The 21,551-nt window shown below is 38.6% G+C and overlaps 1 pseudogene; it reads left to right on the forward strand.

Moving 5' to 3' along the window:
* The first annotated feature begins 3,178 nt into the window (after positions 1-3,178).
* LOC148002274 (vomeronasal type-2 receptor 116-like) overlaps positions 3,179-21,551 on the forward strand; it is a 43,716-nt pseudogene continuing 25,343 nt past the window's right edge.

Raw genomic sequence — 21,551 nt, forward strand, 5'->3', positions numbered from 1 at the left:
TCCTTTTTCTTTCTACATGATTGATTTCAGCTCTGAGCTTGATAATTTCCTGCCTTCTACTCCTCCTGGGTGTATTTGCTTCTTTTTGTTCTAGAGCTTTTAGGTGTGCTGTCAAGCTGCTGACATATGCTCTCTCCTGTTTCTTTCTGCAGGCACTCAGAATTATGAGTTGTCTTCTTAGCACAGCTTTCATTGTTTCCCGTAAGTTTGGGTATGTTGTACCTTCATTTTCATTAAATTCTAAGAATTCCTTAATTACTTTCTTTATTTCTTCCCTGACCAGATTATCATTGAGTAGAGCATTGTTCCACTTCCATGTACATGTAGGCATTCTTTCCTTATTGTTATTGAAGTCCAGCTTTAGCCGGTGCTGGTAGGATAGGATGCATCGGATTATTTCTATCTTTCTGTATCTGTTGAGGCCTGTTTTATGACCAATTCTATGGTCAATTTTGGAGAGCATACCATGAGGTGGTGAGAAGAAGGTATATCCTTTTGTTTTAGGATAGAATGTTCTATAAATATCTGTTAAGTCCATTTGGTTGATGACTTCTGTTAGTCTGTTTATGGCTCTGTTTAATTTTGGTTTCTATGATCTATCCATTGATGAGAGTGGAGTGTTGAAATCTCCTCCTATTATTGTGAGAGGTGTAATGTGTGCTTTGAGCTTTACTAAGGTTTCTTTCATGTATGTAGGTGCCCTTATATTTGGAGCATAGTTATGTAGGATTGAGAGTTCATCTTGGTGGATTTTTCCTTTGATGAATATGAAGTGTCCTTCCTTATCATTTTTGATAACTTTTGGTTGAACGTTGATTTTATTCGATATTAGAATGGCTACTCCCACTTGCTTCTTCAGATCATTTGCTTGGAAAGTTGTTTTCCAGCCTTTCACTCTGATGTAGTATCTGTCTTTGTCTCTGAGGTGTGTTTCCTGTAGGCAGCAAAATTCTGGGTCCTCATTGCATATTCAGTTTGTCAATCTGTGTCTTTTTATTGGAGAATTGAGTCCATTGATGTTGAGAGATATTAAGGAATAGTGATAGTTGCTTCCTGATATATTTGTATTTAGATTTGGCATTACATTTCTGTACTTGTATTCTCTTTGTTTTGTTGCAAAACCATTATTTTCCTGCTTTTACTATGGTATAGCTTGCCTCCTTGTGTTGGGCTTTACCATTTATTATCCTTTTTAGGCCTGGATTTGTAGAGAGATATTGTGTAAATTTGGTTCTGTCACAGAATATCTTGGTTTCTCCATCTATGTTAATTGAGAGTTTTTCTGGATACAATAAGCTGGGCTGGCATTTGTCTTCTCTTATGACATCTTATGACATCTGTCCAGGATCTTCTGACTTTCATAGTCTCTGGTGAGAAGTTTGGTGTGATTCTGATAGGTCTGCTTTGTATGTTACTTGACCTTTTTCCCTTACTGCTTTTAATACTCTCTCTTTGTTTTGTGCATTTGGTGTTTTGGCTATTATGTGATGGGAGGACTTTCTTTTTAAATCTCTGGTTTTATCTTTTTGAAGTTCTGTAGGCTTCTTGTAATGTTTATGGGCATCTCTTTCTGTAGGTCAGGGAAGTTTTCTTCTATGATTTTGTTGAAGATATTTACTGTTCCTTGTGTTGGGAGTCTTCACTCTCTTCTATACCTATTATCCTTCGGTTTGGTCTTCTCACTGTGTCCTGTATTTCCTGTATGTTTTGGGCCAGTAGCTTTGTCCGTTTTACATTATCTTTGATAGTTGTGTCAATAATTTCTGTGGAATCTTCTGCTCCTGAGATTCTCTCTTCTATCTCTTGTATTCTATTGGTGATGCTTGTATCTATGGTTCCTTGTCTCTTCCTTTGGTTTTCTATATCTAGGGTTGCCTCCCTTTGTGCTTTCTTTATTGCTTCTATTTCCATTTTCAATTCCTCCACCTGTTTGATTGTGTTTTTCTGTAATTTTTCCAGGGATTTTTTTTGTTCCTCTCTATAGTCGTCTACTTATTTATTTGTGTTTTCCTGTATTTCTCTAAGGGAGTTCTTTATGTCTCTCTTGAAGTCCTCCATCATCATGAGCAAATGTGATTTAAAATATAGATCTTATTCTTCTGGTGTGTTTAGATATTCAGTATTTGCCTTGGGGGAAGAATTGGGATCCAATGATGCCACGTAATTTTGGTTTCTGTTGCTTGGGTTCCTGTGCTTCCCTCTCGCCATCAGTTTGTCTCTGGTGTTGTCTTTTTCTGCTATTTTTGACAGTGACTAGACCATCCCATAGGCCTATGTTTCAGGAGTGCTGTAGACCTGTTTTCCTGTTTTCTTTCAGCCAGTTATGGGAAGAGAGTGTTCTGTTTTTAAGCATGTAGTCTTTCCTGTCTACTGGTCTTCAGCTGCTCCTGTGGGCATCTGTCCTGAGTCCACCAGGTCGGTTAATTGGAGCAGAAAAGTTGGTCTTACCTCTGGTCTCAGGCCTGAAGTCCCTCCTTGGGGCTGGCTTTCAGCTCTCCATGAGGGCAGCAACCAGAAGGGCCTGCCCTGCCTTCTCTCTGGTCCCTGTGCACAGGGGGCCATGATGGCACTAGGCATTTTCCTCTAGAGTCAGAAATATGGTCAGAGAGTAGTCTCTTCTCGCTTCCCAGGCATGTCTGCCCCTCTGAAGGTCTAGCTCTCACTCCCACAAGATTTGGGTGCAGGGAATTCTTTGACCGGGTCCCTTCAGATCTGGGTGCAGTCTGAGCCACAGGGTACCTGCAGCTTGAGTGCCCCTATCTTCCTGTTCCCAGAGGCCCTATACAATTTCCTCTTGGGCCAGGGATGTGGACAAGGGTGGGCAGTACTTGTGGTCTCTCCTGCCCTGCAGTCTCAGGAGTGCCCACCTGTCTCTGCGATGACCTCTCTCTCCCATGGTGTTTGGGAGCAGGGTGCTGTGGGGCCGGATCAGCAAGGTTCAGGCTCCAGTTCTGTTTGTCATTTTTACAGAAGACCTCCTCTGTGAAGCCTGAAGGTACAAATTGTTGAAATTTCCTCCAGGGAACTGGAAAAAACTGTCTTGCAATGACTACGTAGTTCAAAGGACTCCTATGTCTTTAACTCTTATAAACCCACAGAAGGACCCACACATTCAGCTGCTGAAAGTGAGCACCTGGCTTCACAACAGATTACGTTTCTGCTCAAAGAAACCCTGACAATGCCCACTTTAATTTTTTTCTCTTTTACCCTCATGTTTCCTATGCTCCTGTGCAAATTGCTCACCCACAAATGTTTTGTTTCTTCCACAGACAATGTATACCAGGATGGGGATTTGGTGACCAGTGCGTTCTTACCACTTCGTGACCAGTGCGTTCTTACCACTTCGTACCTATCAAACCTCCCAACACACTGAAGGAGCAGAGAGCATAGATGTCAGTTCACAGTAAGTGTCTCCTGCCTGATCTACCTAACCACATTCTCCAGTGTGCTGCCTTAACCCATCTCATTTTTTATTCCCAACAGCACTTCTTCCACTACAATAACTTTTTCTTTCCATCCATTATCTTCTATTTTTATGGATGTAGTCTGAGAAGAAAATCAATCTCGAGCCAGGTTCAACACTTCTGTCACACAGGAGGACAAGTGATGCAACTTAGAATCCTGTCTTGTGCGATAGGTACAGTTCAGTGCTTAGGGTGACAGAACAATGTCAATTCTACAAAGACTTTCCACTGAATATTCCTTTGGTGCACTTCCTAATGTTGGTACAGTTGGGTGGGACTTGCTGACTGTGCCATATTTCTCAGGAGACTACCTATTCTATTTGGTTATTTCAAACTCTTTGAAGACAATTATTTCCTTACAGCTGTCTTCCCACACTTTGGTATTACAGGACAGATAGTCTAGGCACTATGAGCAGACAGCAGTGATCTTTAAATTTTCTCTACTGTCTGAAGTATACCTGTACAGGAACATTCATTTGACTCTAAGGAATGTCACCACAGCAATCAGAGAACTGTTTACTAAAGAGTGAAACGGACTTGCACTGAATTTGAACAGGTGACTTCTGGTGCTGTGAATAGAGAAGGTGCCACAGAGAGCAGTAATTGTTCCTCCTGTCAGACACAGAAGTGTCAGGTGTTGCCATTCTAGATATCTAAAACAAAATACAACTTACATGCTTAGGATCTCTGATATTCCCCCACAACTCCTAAATTTTTGCTGCTGTATTTGCATTCTCTTTACTTTCTCTCATGTGTGTTTCTACCAGTGGTATATGCTTGCTATTGTCATTGTGCTGTTCTGCTTCTCTGACTAAGAAAGTGATTAATCATTCATTTTAGCCTTATGTGAGCTTGTTTAAATATTCTCTCTCTCTCTCTCTCTCTCTCTCTCTCTCTCTCTCTCTCTCTCTCTCTCTCTCTCCTTCCCTCCCTCTCTTTCTCTTTCTTTGTGTGTGTTGTGGGTGTTGTGTGTGTGTATGAGAGACAGACAGAGACATGGAGAGAGTAAGAAAAAGAGAAAGAGTTAAAGAGTCTGTGTATCTGTGTGTGTTAGTGAGGACACATGTATGACACATCTCACATAAGGATAAACATATGATTCCCTGATTGCCACAATCTCTGAAACATTGTTTATTTGTCTATTCAGTGTTTCCTAGATAGTTGAGAAATGAAATATGCCTGCATCCCCATTCCATCTGCCTGTAGAAATGCTAGGATACAAAAGCATGTTTAAATGACCACAAAATTAAAATTCCTATCCTTTAACTTTCGCTACAACCATTTACCTATTGAGCTGTGTCAAGCTGATTGAACCCTGTATTAATTTTAATACATATCTATACTTTCCCATTTACCCATACTACATATACATTGAAATATATTCTATATATTTGTAAGTATATAATTTCAACCCATTAATTCTTTATGTGATTATATTTATATTTCCAATGGTGACCTTGTGGTATTTATTACATAATCAATTGGTATGCTGTCTCCTGAGAATATTTCTCTCACTCTCAACATTCTTTATTTGACTGTAGTTATTAGTCTTGTGTTCAGAGCTCATGAACTTTCCCCTATCACATTAGCATGTCTATCAGTTTCATCATACCTTAGGTAATGTTTAGGCAGACAGGAGGTTTGTGTTTTGTTCTGAGGCTAGCACTATACAAACGGAGCCATTTTCCAGTCCAAAATGTCTTTATCATATTTCTCACAAGTATATTTTAGCTCCTCAAAACATATATAATACTTCTTTATATTTAATTTGTGGAACACTACAATTTTTACAATCCACTATGATCACATTCATCCCCTGTATACTCTCATCTACCAGCCCCACCACTGCATCTTCCAATATCGTTCCCCTCTCATCACACTGCCACACCCTTGTTCAGCCAGGTTCATCCCCTTTCATTCCTTATATTATTCCCACCTTTTTCATCTTCTCAAATGCTTCCCTGAATGTGCTCATTACAGTTTGACTAACCTGAATAAATTTTCTTAATCTTCATAAGTCAGCTATTGTAAAATTCCTTCAGTTCTGTTTGAAATTTGAGTTTTTTCCCTTAAGAACTCTGTGAAAAATCCATTGCAATATTTTTCTAATTTTCCATTTCATTTGCATTAGATAATTGTTTTTTATTGTAAAATAAATTTACCAGTAATATCAATGGAGAAAATATCAATTATCTTGACAAAACATTAAATGTGTCTGTTTTTTGTACATACTATCTTTAAATGCTGGTTTCATAAAATAAATTTCTTCATTCTTTTCTTAGGAATTGAATTTTAATGTTTTTTAAAGAAACATTATTATTCTTTTTTTAAGTATTTCATCATTTTCAGTAATTTATTGTCGCTTCTTTAAAAACCTTTATTGGTGTCTGAGTGCATATATAAATGTTTGTATGCAAATAATTGTGTTTGGGAATGTATTTAGGAGAATGTGTGTATATGTGTGAATGTATAGTGTGATTGCCTGTGTTTGTGGCATGTTATTGTATGTGAAGGTGTATGGGGTGGATGTGAATCTGAATATGAGAATTTCATGAGTGTTAGTTGTTAACCAGTGTATGCTTAAGAATGTAAAAAAGTGTGACAGTGTGTGTGTGTGTGTGTGTGTGTGTGTGTGTGTGTGTGTGTGTTTGCCTATCTGTGGGTGGTGTAATATCAGGCTGTATGTAGAGTTCAGGAAATTTTTTGTATTTATGACGTTGGGATTACTATACAGCAATTTTGATCCAGGTCATCTGAAAAAGGAACCTGTTCTCTGAATTGACACACCATACCTTTCTTTTTTTTCCTTCTTTCTTTCTTTCATCCTTCCTTCCCTTCTTCCTTTTTGGGGGGGGATATTGTTTATTTACATTTCAAATGTTTTTCCCTTTCCAGGATTCCCATCCATAATCCCCCTATCCCATCCACCTCCCCTGCTACTATGAGGGTGTTCTCCCTCCAAAACCAGTCCCCCTTCCCACCTCTATGGCATTCCCCTACACTGGGTGATCAACTCTTGGCATGACCAAGGGCTTCTCCTCCCATTGGTGCCCAAGAAGGCCATCCTCTGCTACATATGCAGTTGGAGCTATGGGTATGTCCATTTTAGTCTTGGAGTAGAAGATTACTCCTTAGGAGCTCTGGTTGGTTGGTATTGTTGTTCTTATGGGGTTGCAAGCCCCTTCAGTTCCTTCAATACTTTTTTAGCTTCTCCAAGGGGGGACCCAGTTATCAGCACAATTGTTGGTTGCTAGCATTGGCCTCTGTATTTGTCACGTTCTGGCTGTGCCTCTCATGAGACAGCTACTTCAGGCTCCTGTCACCATGCACTTTTGGCTTCATCAATATTGTTTAGTTTTGTTGGGTGTATATATATGGGCTGGATCCTCAGGTGGGGCAGACTTTGAACGGCCATTCCTCCAGTCTCTGCTTCAAACTATGTCTCCATATTCTTTCCTGTGAATATTTTGTTTCCCCTTTTAAGAATGACTGAAGCATCCACACTTTGGTCATCCTTCTTCTTGAGTTTCATGTGGTTTGCTGCCACACCATTTGTCCGACTACAATATGAATTTTTATTTTCTAGCATTTCAAATGTTTGCTTTCCCTGTAAGATATGATAGAGGAAAAGAGTATGCATTCTATTGCTACAGGTTTACAATATTCATATTTATTTCACTGCTCCAATATGTGGACCTCCAAAACTGTGAAGTGTGCTATAGGCACAGACATGTTGGGAAAGGCCAGGATCATTGGGAATCCTGCACTCAGAATTTCTATATCAGTAGAACCTGTGTTGTAACATCACTGGTACCTACCTATTTGTCAAATTAAAGAAATTTAAAAAGTTAATCATTAAAAGAAAAGAATAATTTCTTTTCTCATGCACTTTATTGGCAGTGGTAATTAATTGTCCAGAGAAATTTGTTTAATCCTGATATATACACACAGTACACTTGATGAACTTCAATTTCAAAGGATTCAATTAACCCATATGCCATATATCTCTCAATTGTTAAAAGTAAGTGTTCATAAATACTTAGAAAGATTGTATTTTATTATTTTAAATTATTTTATAAATTTAATAAAGAAAATTCTGCAAGAAATAAACAAGTGAATAAATTCAAGTAAAAACCAGGACATAAATCAGTATAAAGGTCCAACAGTGTTCAAACAACCAGTGATTTGTAACTTGATTATCAAACATTTCAAATACTTGTGGGTTCATATATGTACTGAGAAAGAAAGCTATGAAATTATTGAACCTGGCATCATCAAATTGGAAATGGATTCACAAGGCACTGCAGTTAGTCTGTTGAGAAAATGATAAACCAGCTCTTTCTTTCCTAATTGTGGAATTTAGTCCAGAGAGGAATTCATCCTTCAAATACAATGAGGACATCATTCCATTCCGAATCAGTGGATAATACATAGCACAGAGAATCACAGTTATTATGTTACTTATGCTTAAAAAATTACCTTATCATGAAAGACACTGTTTCCTTTTATTCCTGCATCCAATTATATATCAGGTGATATATAATAAACCAGGAATTCAATATTATCTTTTCATGGCTCCTCATTTTTGGTGAGAAATTTTTATATAACTTTGAATGTTTGCTCATACAAAATATTAATGATGTAATTAAACAGGTACTAATAACAAATCATAAATATGTTGTAAAGAAATTTTTAGTATACATAAAATTTAACCATGTATTAAAAGTAAATTTTAAATACTAATGATCTGGAGTGCTTAGCTTCATATACAAAATATGAACAATGCACAAGATAATGAATTAGCAAACAGAACATTTTCTCATGGAGTCACAGAACTGTATCAGGACTGTTGAGATAGAAAAAGATTTAAAACCGTATAGGCTCTTACATATTAACATTTTCAGATCCAACCATTTGATATTGGAAGCCCAACCAATATTTCACTTCCTGGGGTAGACTATGCCTCCTGGACTCAGAATTTCTCTCTCACCTTCCAATATTTTATCTTCCAAAGGTGTCATGGTTTTTTACCTGTAGATGATAGCATGTCTGTTTCTTGTCCTGTTCTGAATAGTGCATACAACTAACATTGTACAACTGTGTAGATTAAATGTTTTATATTTATGCATGTAGGTATACATAGATAGAGAAAAAGATAAATTAGAATACATTGTAGATAGCAGAGAAATGCGTATAGATGAAAGAATATGTAGAGTTTGGAATATACAAAATTTCATAATTATGAACCAAATGACCAACTCACTAAAAAACAAAGCACAAAAGTAAACATTTAGATCTTAAAGGTTATACAAATATATGATCTGAATACAGAAACTTTGATGTAGACAAGAAGTATAAGGGGTAGAAAATATCACCAAACACCTCAAATTTCACTAATTCATAATACTGTCTCCAAACCTCTACAGGCCTTGACAAGTGTAACCTTGGACAAGGGCATAGAATTTTTTTTCATTTCAGCTTTCATCAGGAACTCTTAGCATGTGTTGCTTAGGTCTGGCCTTTCACAACCTATACACTCCCAATCCCTCAAACCACGTAAAATATATTTTTCAGTTTTATAACAAGTAGACATCCCATGTTAAAGATAAACATGTAGTTGCTGGTTGTTCCTGAATGAAATATAGGCTTCTTCATCTATGCTCAAATATTTACAAAGGCATTAGTCCCCATAGGAGCTGCTAAACATGACAACAGCCGGTGCTGATGACACATGAGCAATCTTGGGAAAGAAGATGCAGTTCAAACATTGAAGCTCTGAGGGGGTGTGTTCATTCAATGCATAATAGTGAATATGCTCAGTTGAACACCCCAATAGTGATGTGAGATTACGCTCTAATGATCCCTATGTCTTCTACACAGGATCACGCCATACAACTACCAATATGTGATGGCCTTGATTTTTGCCATAGAGGAGATAAACAGAAACCCCATTATTTTACCTAACGTGACACTTGGATATAATATTCACAATGCTGGGTCTATTGAAAGTGAGACAGTATTAAGTTTCCTCAAATGGCTCACAAGGCAAGACATATTCATCCCGAACTATACATGCAAAACCAAGGAAAAATCAGTGGCTGCAATCACAGGAAAAACATGGGAAATTTCTTCCCTAATTTCTTCCTATTTTTGGGTATTTATAATATCCACAGGTGAGATTAGATGCATGTGAAAAAAAGCAAAATATTCTCGTTTGATTCCATAATTTGTGTACTATGAAAAATCATTAGGGAATGATTCATTTTTGCATGATTCAAAATAATACTATTGGGCTGGAATACAGCACAAAAGTCAAGAATGGTTTCAGTGCAATCAGGAGGGTAAAAGTTCGGAGGTCAGCTTCACACTTACCTTCACGACAGCAAACCAGATACAAGAAAATCCTTGTGTCCATCTTATATTCTCCACACAGCAAAAGACATAAAGCCCAGGGATGAAGAGAGACTCTACCTCAGAAGAATATGTGAAGAAAAGTAGAGAACACCTACTGCCCTCTTTTAGCCTTCACATGCATACAAATGCTGTATGCACTGTAGAAAGCTGGGCACAAACACTTTTATGCACACAAACACACACAAACACACACACACACACACACACACACACACACACACATACACAGTGTCAATGAATCAACTGTCCAAACATTCCTTTAAAATACATAGCTTCACAGCTACATACTTTGAGATATTATAATATTCGCATTCCTTCTGCTTGAAATGTACATACTGGCCATAAGATATACACATTGTCTACAACAAAAGGGAGTGTTTCAACTCATTTTCCAGTTTCATATCCGAGTACTAGAGTTGACTTTAAATAAAAATTTGGATTTCTAAACTTTAAGTCACTGTTTCATATGCGATTATTTCCTGAATCTCCTCATTAATGGCTATCCATGCTTTCATTTTTACAGCTGAGCATTGGACCATTTGAACCAAGTATGAATAACTCTGAGAAGTTTCCTTTTTTGTATCAGATGGCTGCCAAAGAATCTTCTTTGGCCTTAGGCATGGTCTCATTGTTTGTTCATTTCAGATGGAATTGGGTGGGGCTGGTCATCTCAGAGGATGAGAATGGTGTTAACTTTGTCACAGACTTGATTCCACAAATGGAAAGAAACACAGTCTGTGTAGCCTTCATGGAATTTATCCCAGATACTCACATGATGGACTCACATAAGGCTTATGAATATCCTATTCGGATTATGAGAAACCCAGCCAAAGTTGTTATCATTTATGCTAACACTGACTCTTCCTTAGGTGTGCGGTTTAGAAGATGGGAATATATACTTCCATGGAGAATCTGGGTGACCACTTCACAGTGGGAAGTCATCACTTCTATGAGACATTTAATTCTTGACTCATTCCATGGGACTCTCATCTTTTCACAACGCCAGGGTAATATTTCTACTTTTAAAGAGTTTGTAAAGACAGTGAGACCTTCCAAATACCCAGATGACATTTTTCTTGCCAGACTGTGGGAGATTTACTTTGATTGTGCAATATTTTATGCTACCTGTAAATCATTAAAAAATTGTTCATCTAGAGGTAACTTGGGATTGTTACCTTGGTACCACTTTGACATAGCTATAAGTACTAGTAGTTACCATGCATACAATGCTGTATATGCTGTGGCCCACACCATACACAAGATGCTTATTCAAGAAGTAGACATACGAGGAATGAAAAATGGAGGAAGCATGGATTTTCCTCCCTTGAAGGTAATGGTTTTTCTTTTCATTCTGTAGACTGTCACCAATGTTACCTTTTTTAAGATTCATTTGTTAATTTTATGTGTATGAGTACACTGTAGCTGTCATCAGACATGTCAGAAGAGGGATCAGATCTCATTTACAGATGGTTGTGAGCCACCATGTGGTTGCTGGGAATTGAACTCTAGACCTCTGGAAGAGGAGCCATGCTCTTAAGTGCTGAGTCATCTCTCCAGCCCCCTGATGTAACTTTTTAAAATTGGCCCACACATACACTAAACAAATACCATGGGAATCTTTTTAGAAGACAAGTTTTCTAGACTATTTAACTGACTGGAAGAAAAAATCTATACCTGGGTGAAATTGACAGTCAACACCCCAATCATATAGAAATAAAAACCAAGATAAAACAATGTTTCTGTTAAAGGTGCTGTCAGTCTCATACCCTACTAAGGTTCTCAACAGTAAAATCTGAATCTTTTCCCACCTTGTTCTTGGAAAGGAGTGGCATCATATTTAAGGTCCTAAAAATCGTACAGTACCACCAAGTGAAATATTCTTAAAATACCTCATGAAACTGTATCAACTAATCAACTATAGATTATTTCTTAAATTCATTTCATTTGTTCTCATAAATTATGGGAACAAAGGCTATATATTAGAAATTATTTCTTTTACTTCAATTAAAATATTATAGACCAGCATCAGAATGGGCTCAATTTGACAGTATTTTAATGGAGCTTGCCACATACATTTCCATAATCAAGAGCAATAAGCTATGAGTATGGTATTGCACAGCTGGCTCCCTTCAGTATACTCAGTTCAGGCACAGATTATGAAATGAACCTGCTTCAATTAAGGATGAGTATTCAAGGGGGGGAGTCCCAAACCCGAGGATCCCTGCCCGCAGCAGCTCTCTGCTCCCAAACCCCATGGGAGAGATACCTCACCGCCTGGTCAGGTGGGCACTCCTGAGGCTGCAGAGCGGAAGAGACCACCAACACTGCCCACCCCTGCTCATATCCCTGGCCCAAGAGGAAACTGTATACGGCCTCTGGGTTCCTGTAGAGGAGGGCCCAGGAGAAGCAGGTCCGCTGCATCTGAGACACCACCAGAACCTGAAGGGACCTACCGGATAAAGAGTTCTCTGCACCCAAATCCCGTGGGAGAGAGAGCTACACCTTCAGAGAGGCAGACAGGCCTGGGAAACCAGAAGAGACTGCACTCTGCACACATTTCTGATGACAGAGGAAAACACCAAATGCCATCTGGAACCCTGGTGCACTGAAGCTCCCGGAAAGGGCGGCACAGATCTTCCTGGTTGCTGCCGCCATGGAGAGCTCATAAGCAACACCCCACGAGCAAACTTGAGCCTCGGAACCACAGGTAATACCAACTTTTCTGCTGCAAGTGACCTGCCTGGTGAACTCAAGACACAGGCCCACAGGAACAGCTGAAGACCTGTAGATAGGAAAACTACACGCCCGAAAGCAGAATACTCTGTCCCCATAACTGGCTGAAAGAAAACAGGAAAACAGGTTTACAGCACTCCTGACACAGAGGCTTATAGGACAGTCTAGCCACTGTCAGAAATAGCAGAACAAAGTAACACTAGAGATAATCTGAGGGCGAGAGGCAAGCACAGGAACCCAAGCAACAGAAACCAAGACTACATGGCATCATCAAACCCAATTCTCCCACCAAAGCAAACACGGAATATCCAAACACACCAGAAAAGCAAGATCTAGTTTCAAAATCATATATGATCATGATGCTGGAGGACTTCAAGAAAGACGTGAAGAACTCCCTTAGAGAAACACAGAAAAACATAAATAAACGAGTAGAAGCCTACGGAGAGGAATCACAAAAATCCCTGAAAAAATTCCAGGAAAACACAATCAAACAGTTGAAGGAATTAAAAGTGGAAATAGAAGCAATCAAGAAAGAACACATGGAAACAACCCTGGATATAGAAAACCAAAAGAAGAGACAAGGAGCTGTAGATACGAGCTTCACAAACAGAATACAAGAGATGGAAGAGAGAATCTCAAAAGCAGAAGATTCCATAGAATTCATTGACTCAACTGTCAAAGATAATGTAAAGCGGAAAAAGCTACTGACCCAAAACATACAGGAAATCCAGGACTCAATGAGAAGATCAAACCTAAGGATAATAGGTATAGAAGAGAGTGAAGACTCCCAGCTCAAAGGGCCAGTAAATATCTTCAACAAAATTATAGAAGAAAACTTCCCTAACCTAAAGAAAGAGACTCCCATGAACATACAAGTAGCCTACAGAACTCCAAATAGATTGGACCAGAAAAGAAACACCTCCCATCACATAATAGTCAAAACACCAAATGCACAAAATAAAGAAAGAATATTAAAAGCTCTAAGGGAAAAAGGTCAAGTAACATATAAAGGCAGACCTATCAGAATCACACCAGACTTTTCGCCAGAAACTATGAAGGCCAGAAGATCCTGGACAGATGTCATACAGACCCTAAGAGAACACAAATGCCAGCCCAGGTTACTGTATCCTGCAAAACTCTCAATTAACATAGATGGAGAAACCAAGATATTCCATGACAAAACCAAATTTACACAGTATCTTTCTACAAATCCAGCACTACAAAGGATAATAAATGGTAAAGCCCAACATAAGGAGGCAAGCTATACCCTAGAAGAAGCAAGAAACTAATTGTCTTGGCAACAAAACAAAGAGAAGAAAAGCACACAAACATAACTTCATATCCAAATATGAATATAACAGGAAGCAATAATCACTATTCCTTAATATGTCTCAACATCAATGGCCTCATCTCCCCAATAAAAAGACATAGATTAACAAACTGGATACGCAATGAGAACCCTGCATTCTGCTGCCTACAGGAAACACACCTCAGAGAAAAAGACAGACACTACCTAAGAGTGAAAGGCTGGAAAACAACTTTCCAAGCAAATGGTCAGAAGAAGAAAGCTGGAGTAGCCATTCTAATATCAAATAAAATCAATTTTCAACTAAAAGTCATCAAAAAAGCGAAGGAAGGACACTTCATATTCATCAAAGGAAAAATCCACCAAGATGAACTCTCAATCCTCAATATCTATGCCCCAAATACAAGGGCACCTACATATGTAAAAGAAACCTTACTAAAGCTCAAAACACACATTGCACCTCACACAATAATAGTAGATTTCAACACCCCACTGTCATCAATGGACAGATCATGGAAACAAAAATAAAACAGAGACGTAGACAGACTAAGAGAAGTCATGAGCCAAATGGACTTAACAGATATTTATAGAACATTCTATCCTAAAGCAAAAGGATACACCTCCTTCTCAGCTCCTCATGGTACTTTCTCCAAAATTGACCATATAATTGGTCAAAAAACGGGCCTCAACAGGTACAGAAAGATAGAAATAATCCCATTCCTGCTATCGGACCACCACGGCCTAAAACTGGTCTCCAAGAACAATAAGGGAAGAATGCCCACATATACGTGGAAATTGAACAATGCTCTACTCAATGATAACCTGGTCAAGGAAGAAATAAAGAAATTAAAGACTTTGTAGAATTTAATGAAAATGAAGGTACAACATACACAAACTTATGGGAAACAATGAAAGCTGTGCTAAGAGGAAAACTCATAACGCTGAGTGCCTGCTGAAAGAAACAGGAAAGAGCATATGTCAGCAGCTTGACAGCACACCTAAAAGCTCTAGAACAAAAAGAAGCAAATACACCCAGGAGGAGTAGAAGGCAGGAAATAATCAAACTCAGAGCTGAAATCAACCAAGTAGAAACAAAAAGGACCATAGAAAGAATCAACAGAACCAAAAGTTGGTTCTTTGAGAAAATCAACAAGATAGATAAACCCTTAGCCAGACTAACGAGAGGACACAGAGAGTGCGTCCAAATTAACAAAATCAGAAATGAAGGGAGACATAACAACAGATTCAGAGGAAATTCAAAAAATCATCAGATCTTACTATAAAAAGCTATATTCAACAAAACTTCAAAATCTTCAGGAAATGGACAAATTCCTAGACAGATACCAGGTACTGAAGTTAAATCAGGAACAGATAAACCAGTTAAACAACCCCATAACTCCTAAGGAAATAGAAGCAGTCATTAAAGATCTCCCAACCAAAAAGAGCCCAGGTCCAGACGGGTTTAGTGCAGAATTCTATCAAACCTTCATAGAATACCTCATACCAATATTATCCAAACTATTCCACAAAATTGAAACAGATGGGGCACTACTGAATTCCTTCTATGAAACCACAATTACTCTTATCCCTAAACCACACAAAGACACAAGAGAGCAAGAGAACTTCAGACCAATTTCCCTTATGAATATCGACGCAAAAATACTCAACAAAATTCTGGCAAACCGAATCCAAGAGCACATCAAAACAATCATCCACCATGACCAAGTAGGCTTCATCCCAGGCATGCAGGGATGGTTTAATATACGGAAAACCATCAACGTGATCCATTATACAAACAAACTGAAAGAACAAAACCACATGATCATTTCATTAGATGCTGAGAAAGTATTTGACAAAATTAAACTCCCCTTCATGATAAAAGTCCTGGAAAGAATAGGAATCCAAGGCCCATACCTGAACATAGTAAAAGCCATATAGAGCAAACCAGTTGCTAACATTAAACTAAATGTTGAGAAACTTGAAGCAATCCCACTAAAATCAGGGACTAGACAAGGCTGCCCACTCTCTCCCTACTTATTCAATATAGTTCTTGAAGTTCTAGCCAGAGCAATCAGACAACAAAAGCAATCAAGGGGATACAGATTGGAAAAGAAGAAGTCAAAATATCACTATTTGCAGATGATATGATAGTATATTTAAGTGATCCCAAAAGTTCCACCAGAGAACTACTAAAGCTGATAAACAACTTCAGCAAAGTGGCTGGGTATAAAATTAACTCAAATAAATCAGTAGCCTTCCTCTACACAAAAGAGAAACAAGCCGAGAAAGAAATTAGGGAAACAACACCCTTCCTAGTAGACCCAAATAATATAAAGTACCTCAGTGTGACTTTAACCAAGCAAGTAAAAGATTTGTACAATAAGAACTTAAAGACTCTGAAGAAATTGAAGAAGACCTCAGAAGATGGAAAGATCTCCCATGCTCATGAATTGGCAGGATTAATATAGTAAAAATGGCCATTTTACCAAAAGCGATCTACAGATTCAATGCAATCCCCATCAAAATACCAATCCAATTCTTCAAAGAGTTAGACAGAACAATTTGCAAATTCATCTGGAATAACAAAAAACCCAGGATACCTAAAACTATCCTCAACAATAAAAGGACTTCAGGGGGAATCACTATCCCTGAACTCAAGCAGTATTACAGAGCAATAGTGATAAAAACTGCATGGTACTGGTACAGAGACAGACAGATAGACCAATGGAACAGAATTGAAGACCCAGAAATGAACCCACACACCTATGGGCACCTGATTTTTGACAAAGGTTCCAAAACCATCAAATGGAAAAAAGATAGCATTTTCAGCAAATGGTGCTGGTTCAACTGGAGGTCAACATGTAGAAGAATGCAGATAGATCCATGCTTATCACCCTGTACAAAGCTTAAGTCCAAGTGGATCAAGGACCTCCACATCAAACCAGACACACTCAAACTAATAGAAGAAAAACTAGGGAAGCATCTGGAACACATGGGCACTGGAAAAAATTTCCTGAACAAAACACCAATGGCTTATGCTCTAAGATCAAGAATCGACAAATGGGTTCTCATAAAACTCCAAAGCTTCTGTAATTCAAAGGACACTGTGGTTAGGACAAAACGGCAACCAACAGATTGGGAAAAGATCTTTGCCAATCCTACAACAGATAGAGGCCTTATATCCAAAATATACAAAGAACTCAAAAAGTTACACCGCAGGGAGACAAATAACCCTATTAAAAAATCAGCATGCTGGTATTCCTCAGTGTTTGGGTCACATTTCTCCCTGTCTACCACAGTACTAAAGGAAAGATCATGGTGGCTGTGGAAGTCTTCTCCATCTTGGCCTCCAGCACTTGTCGTCTAGGTTGTATCTTTATCCCCAAATGTTATATTATTCTTGCAAGACCTGACATGAACTCATTGAAATGCAGATGAAATAGAGTTCAGTGGAAATAAGAGGTTTTTTGAATACCTCATATTTCTTTTAGAATTTTGAGTACTGTAAACAAAGTTTATCAGTTTTAAATCTTGTGTATCTGTGATACACGCTGGAAGCCTGAGAGAGTGGTTACACAGTCTATGTTTTGTAATAGTAGAGTGTTTTATGTCAAGTACTAAATTATCTTGAGCTGTTTTAGCCATTTAATCAGGCAACTATAACTCATCTCTTTATATTCAGTCCTAGTAAAATTAACAATGTGATGCAGTCATGACTGCCAGATGAATACTTGCACAATGTCCAAATGTGTTTGCAACATCTACCAAAACAAAGGTTAAGATAATATAGGATATCGTCTTACAATTTTCCATAAATATATTTACTAGGCTTATTTTAACTTGACCACATAATTATTCCTGTAATATAATTTTAAACAGTATTGATTTGTATGTTAATTCATTCTGTTACTGTGAAAGAACAGCAGAAAGGCACCATCAACACAGTATTTGGGGTAATCTATATTCTCAGGCTATGGTCACTGGTATTTGTTGCTAGTATAGAGTTTTCCTTACAACATCTGAGGTAAAATTTTCTTTGTATGTTTGATTATTTGTGACTTCAGCAAATTTGCAATGCTAAATACATTTTTAATTCCAGTCATATGAATTACAACATCAGAAGTCATGACTACATCACATTGTTAAATTTACTAGAACATAACATCACAATAAAATCACATTTCTGGTATATGTATGATAGTATTGACAGAGAATACTAACCTAATAAGAAGGATCTATCTCAATGCTTGGAACTACATCCCATGGACAAGATTTCAGTGGTGACTGTAAAGGGAAAGTAACCTAAGCATTAATATTCAGGAATCTCTTTTCTAAATTAGATGCAACTTAGCCATCTTCTTCAGACTCTTGCAGACATGAATTTTCAGCTGTGACATACTGCTCCCTATATTGTGATTTGGAATAGCCCTACTAATAAAATTATGTATTTAATGTTAAATGGTATATTATAATTGTTTTTATGATTTATTTATTTATTTCATGTATGTGGGTACACTGTTGCTGACTTCAGACATAACAGAAGAGATCATCGGATCCCATTACAGATGGTTGTGAGCTACCATGTGGTTGCTGGGAACTCAGGGCCTCTGAAAGAGCAGTCAGTGCTCTTAACCGCTGAGCCATCTCTCTACCCCCTATAATTGTTTTATATTTTAAAGTTTGTCATATTTATAGCACATGGCCTCTATTCCCATTATTTGTTGTAGCACACCAACATTTATATGTATATATTCCTGTTACATGGTCAGTCTACATAAGGTTACTTGAATGTATGATATCATTACAAAAAAGCAGAACCAGTGAAAATGGAGAGTTTTCAAGCCCAGTTCCAGCAGATATACCTACAAAGCTATTTTTCCACCTAAAGTTCAGGAAACATTCTGAAAATGGTGAGGGAAATTCAGGAGAGCCAGAGGATTGGAAATTTTGTTGTAAGGTCAGGTCTCTTAGTAAAGTCAGAGCTACACAATCAAATTTTCACCAACACAACAGCTTAAACTAGAGCTGAAGAAGCACAGCTATAGATATGCCATGTGGTGATGTTCAGGATGCCTCCCACATACACAAGTAACCACGAGCAACTGGAAAAATCCTATGGAGGAAGATATATTCTTGAGCGAAATGCACATCAATTAGTTATTAAATAGCAAAAGTTTTCCTGGAATACATTTTGTCATGTATTTACTCACAGTGCACATTTCAGAAAATCATCAAAAGAGTGGCTTCGAGTTATGAGGACTTAGTAGGCATAGCTTGCACTAGAGTCTGCTATACCTTTGCAACTGTGCTCTGAGAAGACTATTGAAGAGTTTGGAGTTTCAAGATACAGAAGCCCTGAAATGTTATCAGGAGAGATTAACTGGCCGTTTGATTAGAGTTTGGCATATGAGAATGCCAAGGCAAAGAAATAGTGGGGGTCACACCCATTGGTTTTCAGAGGGCAGTAATGAGTGTATCGGGAAAGAGGTGATTGGTCATTCATTTATCTTCTGTCAATGAGGCAGTGCTTTCTGTATTGTACATAGAACTTCAATTAGGCTGAATTCAATGGTAATGGCTATGTTATTTAATGGATAAATATTTAGATCAGGTAGAGTTCAGGCTATATCATGGAAAGTACTCACTGTTATCACTTCTAAGAGACAGAGAGGGAAATGAACCATCCCACAGCTCCCAGTTCCCAAATCCCATGGGGGAGAGAACTGAATTCCCCGAAGTGCAAACAATCCTGAGACCTCGGGAGAGACCACCACTTCTATCCACATCTGCCCACTTCTGCCCCCTTCTGCCCACTTCTTCCCACATTCCCGGCCCAAGAGGAAACTGCATAGTGCCTCTGGATTCAGGAAGATAGAAGCAATCAGCAGCGGGAACCAGCTGGTTTCTGGCTGCGCCAGGAACTGAACTTAAGTGGTACCACAGCTCCCTGCACCCAAATCCTGTGGAGGAGAGAGCTGGACACTCAGAAGTGTGGACACTCCTGAGAACCAAGAGTCAATAAAACGTTTCTGCCCACATTCCTGACCCAAGAGGAAATTGCCTGGTGCCATCTGTGCCCTGTGGTCACAGGGATCTAGGAGCAGTCAGGGACAGGACCCTTCTGGTTTCTGCCTGTGCCAAGAACTGAATTGAAGTGATCCTACTGCCCCCTGTACCCAAGTCCCATGAGGGAGAGGGAGATGAACTCCCAGAGTGCAGACAATCCTGAGACCTCAGGAGAGTCTGACACTTCTGCCCACTTCTGCCCAATTCTTCACACATTCCCAGCCCAAGAGGGAACTTCATAGTGCCTCCGGATACAGGAAGATAGGAGCATCCAGCAGCAGGAAACGGCTGGTTTCTGGCTGCATCTGGAAATGAACTGAACCAGTACCACAACTCCCTGCACCCAAATCCCGTGGAGGAGAAAGCTGGACACTCAGAAGCGCAGACACTCCTGAGAACCCAGAGTTGACAAATACTTTATGCCCACATTCCTGACCCAAGAGGAAATAGCCTAGTTCCATCTGTGACCCATGGTCACAGGGACTGAGGAGCAGTAAGGACCAGGACCTTCCTGTTTCTACCTGTCCTGAGAGCTGAAAGCCAGTCACCAGGAATGCCTACACACTTGAGAGAAGAGCTCTCTGTTCCCAGATCTGGCTTAAAGAAAACAGATCTACAAAAGTGCTGGGACACAGGCCAACAGGAGGGCCAAGACACTTTCAGAGTCAGCAAGACAAGTCAACACCAGAGAAAACCAGATGGCAAGAGGGAAGCACAGGAACATAAGCAACAGAAACCAAGGCTACCTCACATAATCATAGCCCAGTTCTCCCACCAAAGCAAAAACTGGATATCCAAACACATCAGAAAAGCAATATTCAGATATAAAATTATGTTTTATGATGATGATGGAGAACTTTAATAAGGACATAAATAACTCCCTTAAAGAAATACAGGACAACACAAGTAAACAAGTAGAAGCCCTTAAAGAGGAAACACAAAAATCCCTTTAAAAATCCCTTAAAGAATTACAGGAAAACACAACCAAACAGATGAAGGATATGGACAAAACCATCCAGGATTCAAAAATGGAAATAGAAACAATAAAAAAGCACAAAGGGAGACAACTCTGCAGATAGAAAACCTAGGGAAGAGATCAGGAGTCATAGATGCAAGCATCACCAACAGAATACAAGAGATAGAGGAGAGAATCTCGGGGGCAGAATATACCATAGAAAACATCAACACAACCATCAAAGATATTGTAAAAGGCAAAAAGCTCCTAACACAAAACATCCAAGAAATCCATAATAAGATCAAACCTAAGGATAATAAGTATGGAAGAGAGTGAAGACTCCCAACTTAAATATCTTCATCAACATTATAGAAGAAATTATTATAGTTTGGGTATGTTGTGCCTTCATTTTCATTAAATTGTAAAACATTAATTTCTTTTTTTATTTCTTTCTTGACCAAGTTATCATTGAGTAGTGAGTGCATTGTTCATCTTTCATGTGTATGTGGGCTTTCTGTTGTTTTGTTGTTATTGGAGACTTATCTTAGTCCATGGTGATCTGATAAAAAGCATGGTAGTATTTCAACCTTCTTGTTTCTGTTGAGGTCTGTTT

This window comes from Rattus norvegicus, chromosome 12 (genome assembly GCF_021556685.1).
Source record: "Rattus norvegicus strain SHRSP/BbbUtx chromosome 12, alternate assembly SHRSP_T2T, whole genome shotgun sequence".
Classification (NCBI taxonomy): Eukaryota; Metazoa; Chordata; class Mammalia; order Rodentia; family Muridae; genus Rattus; species Rattus norvegicus.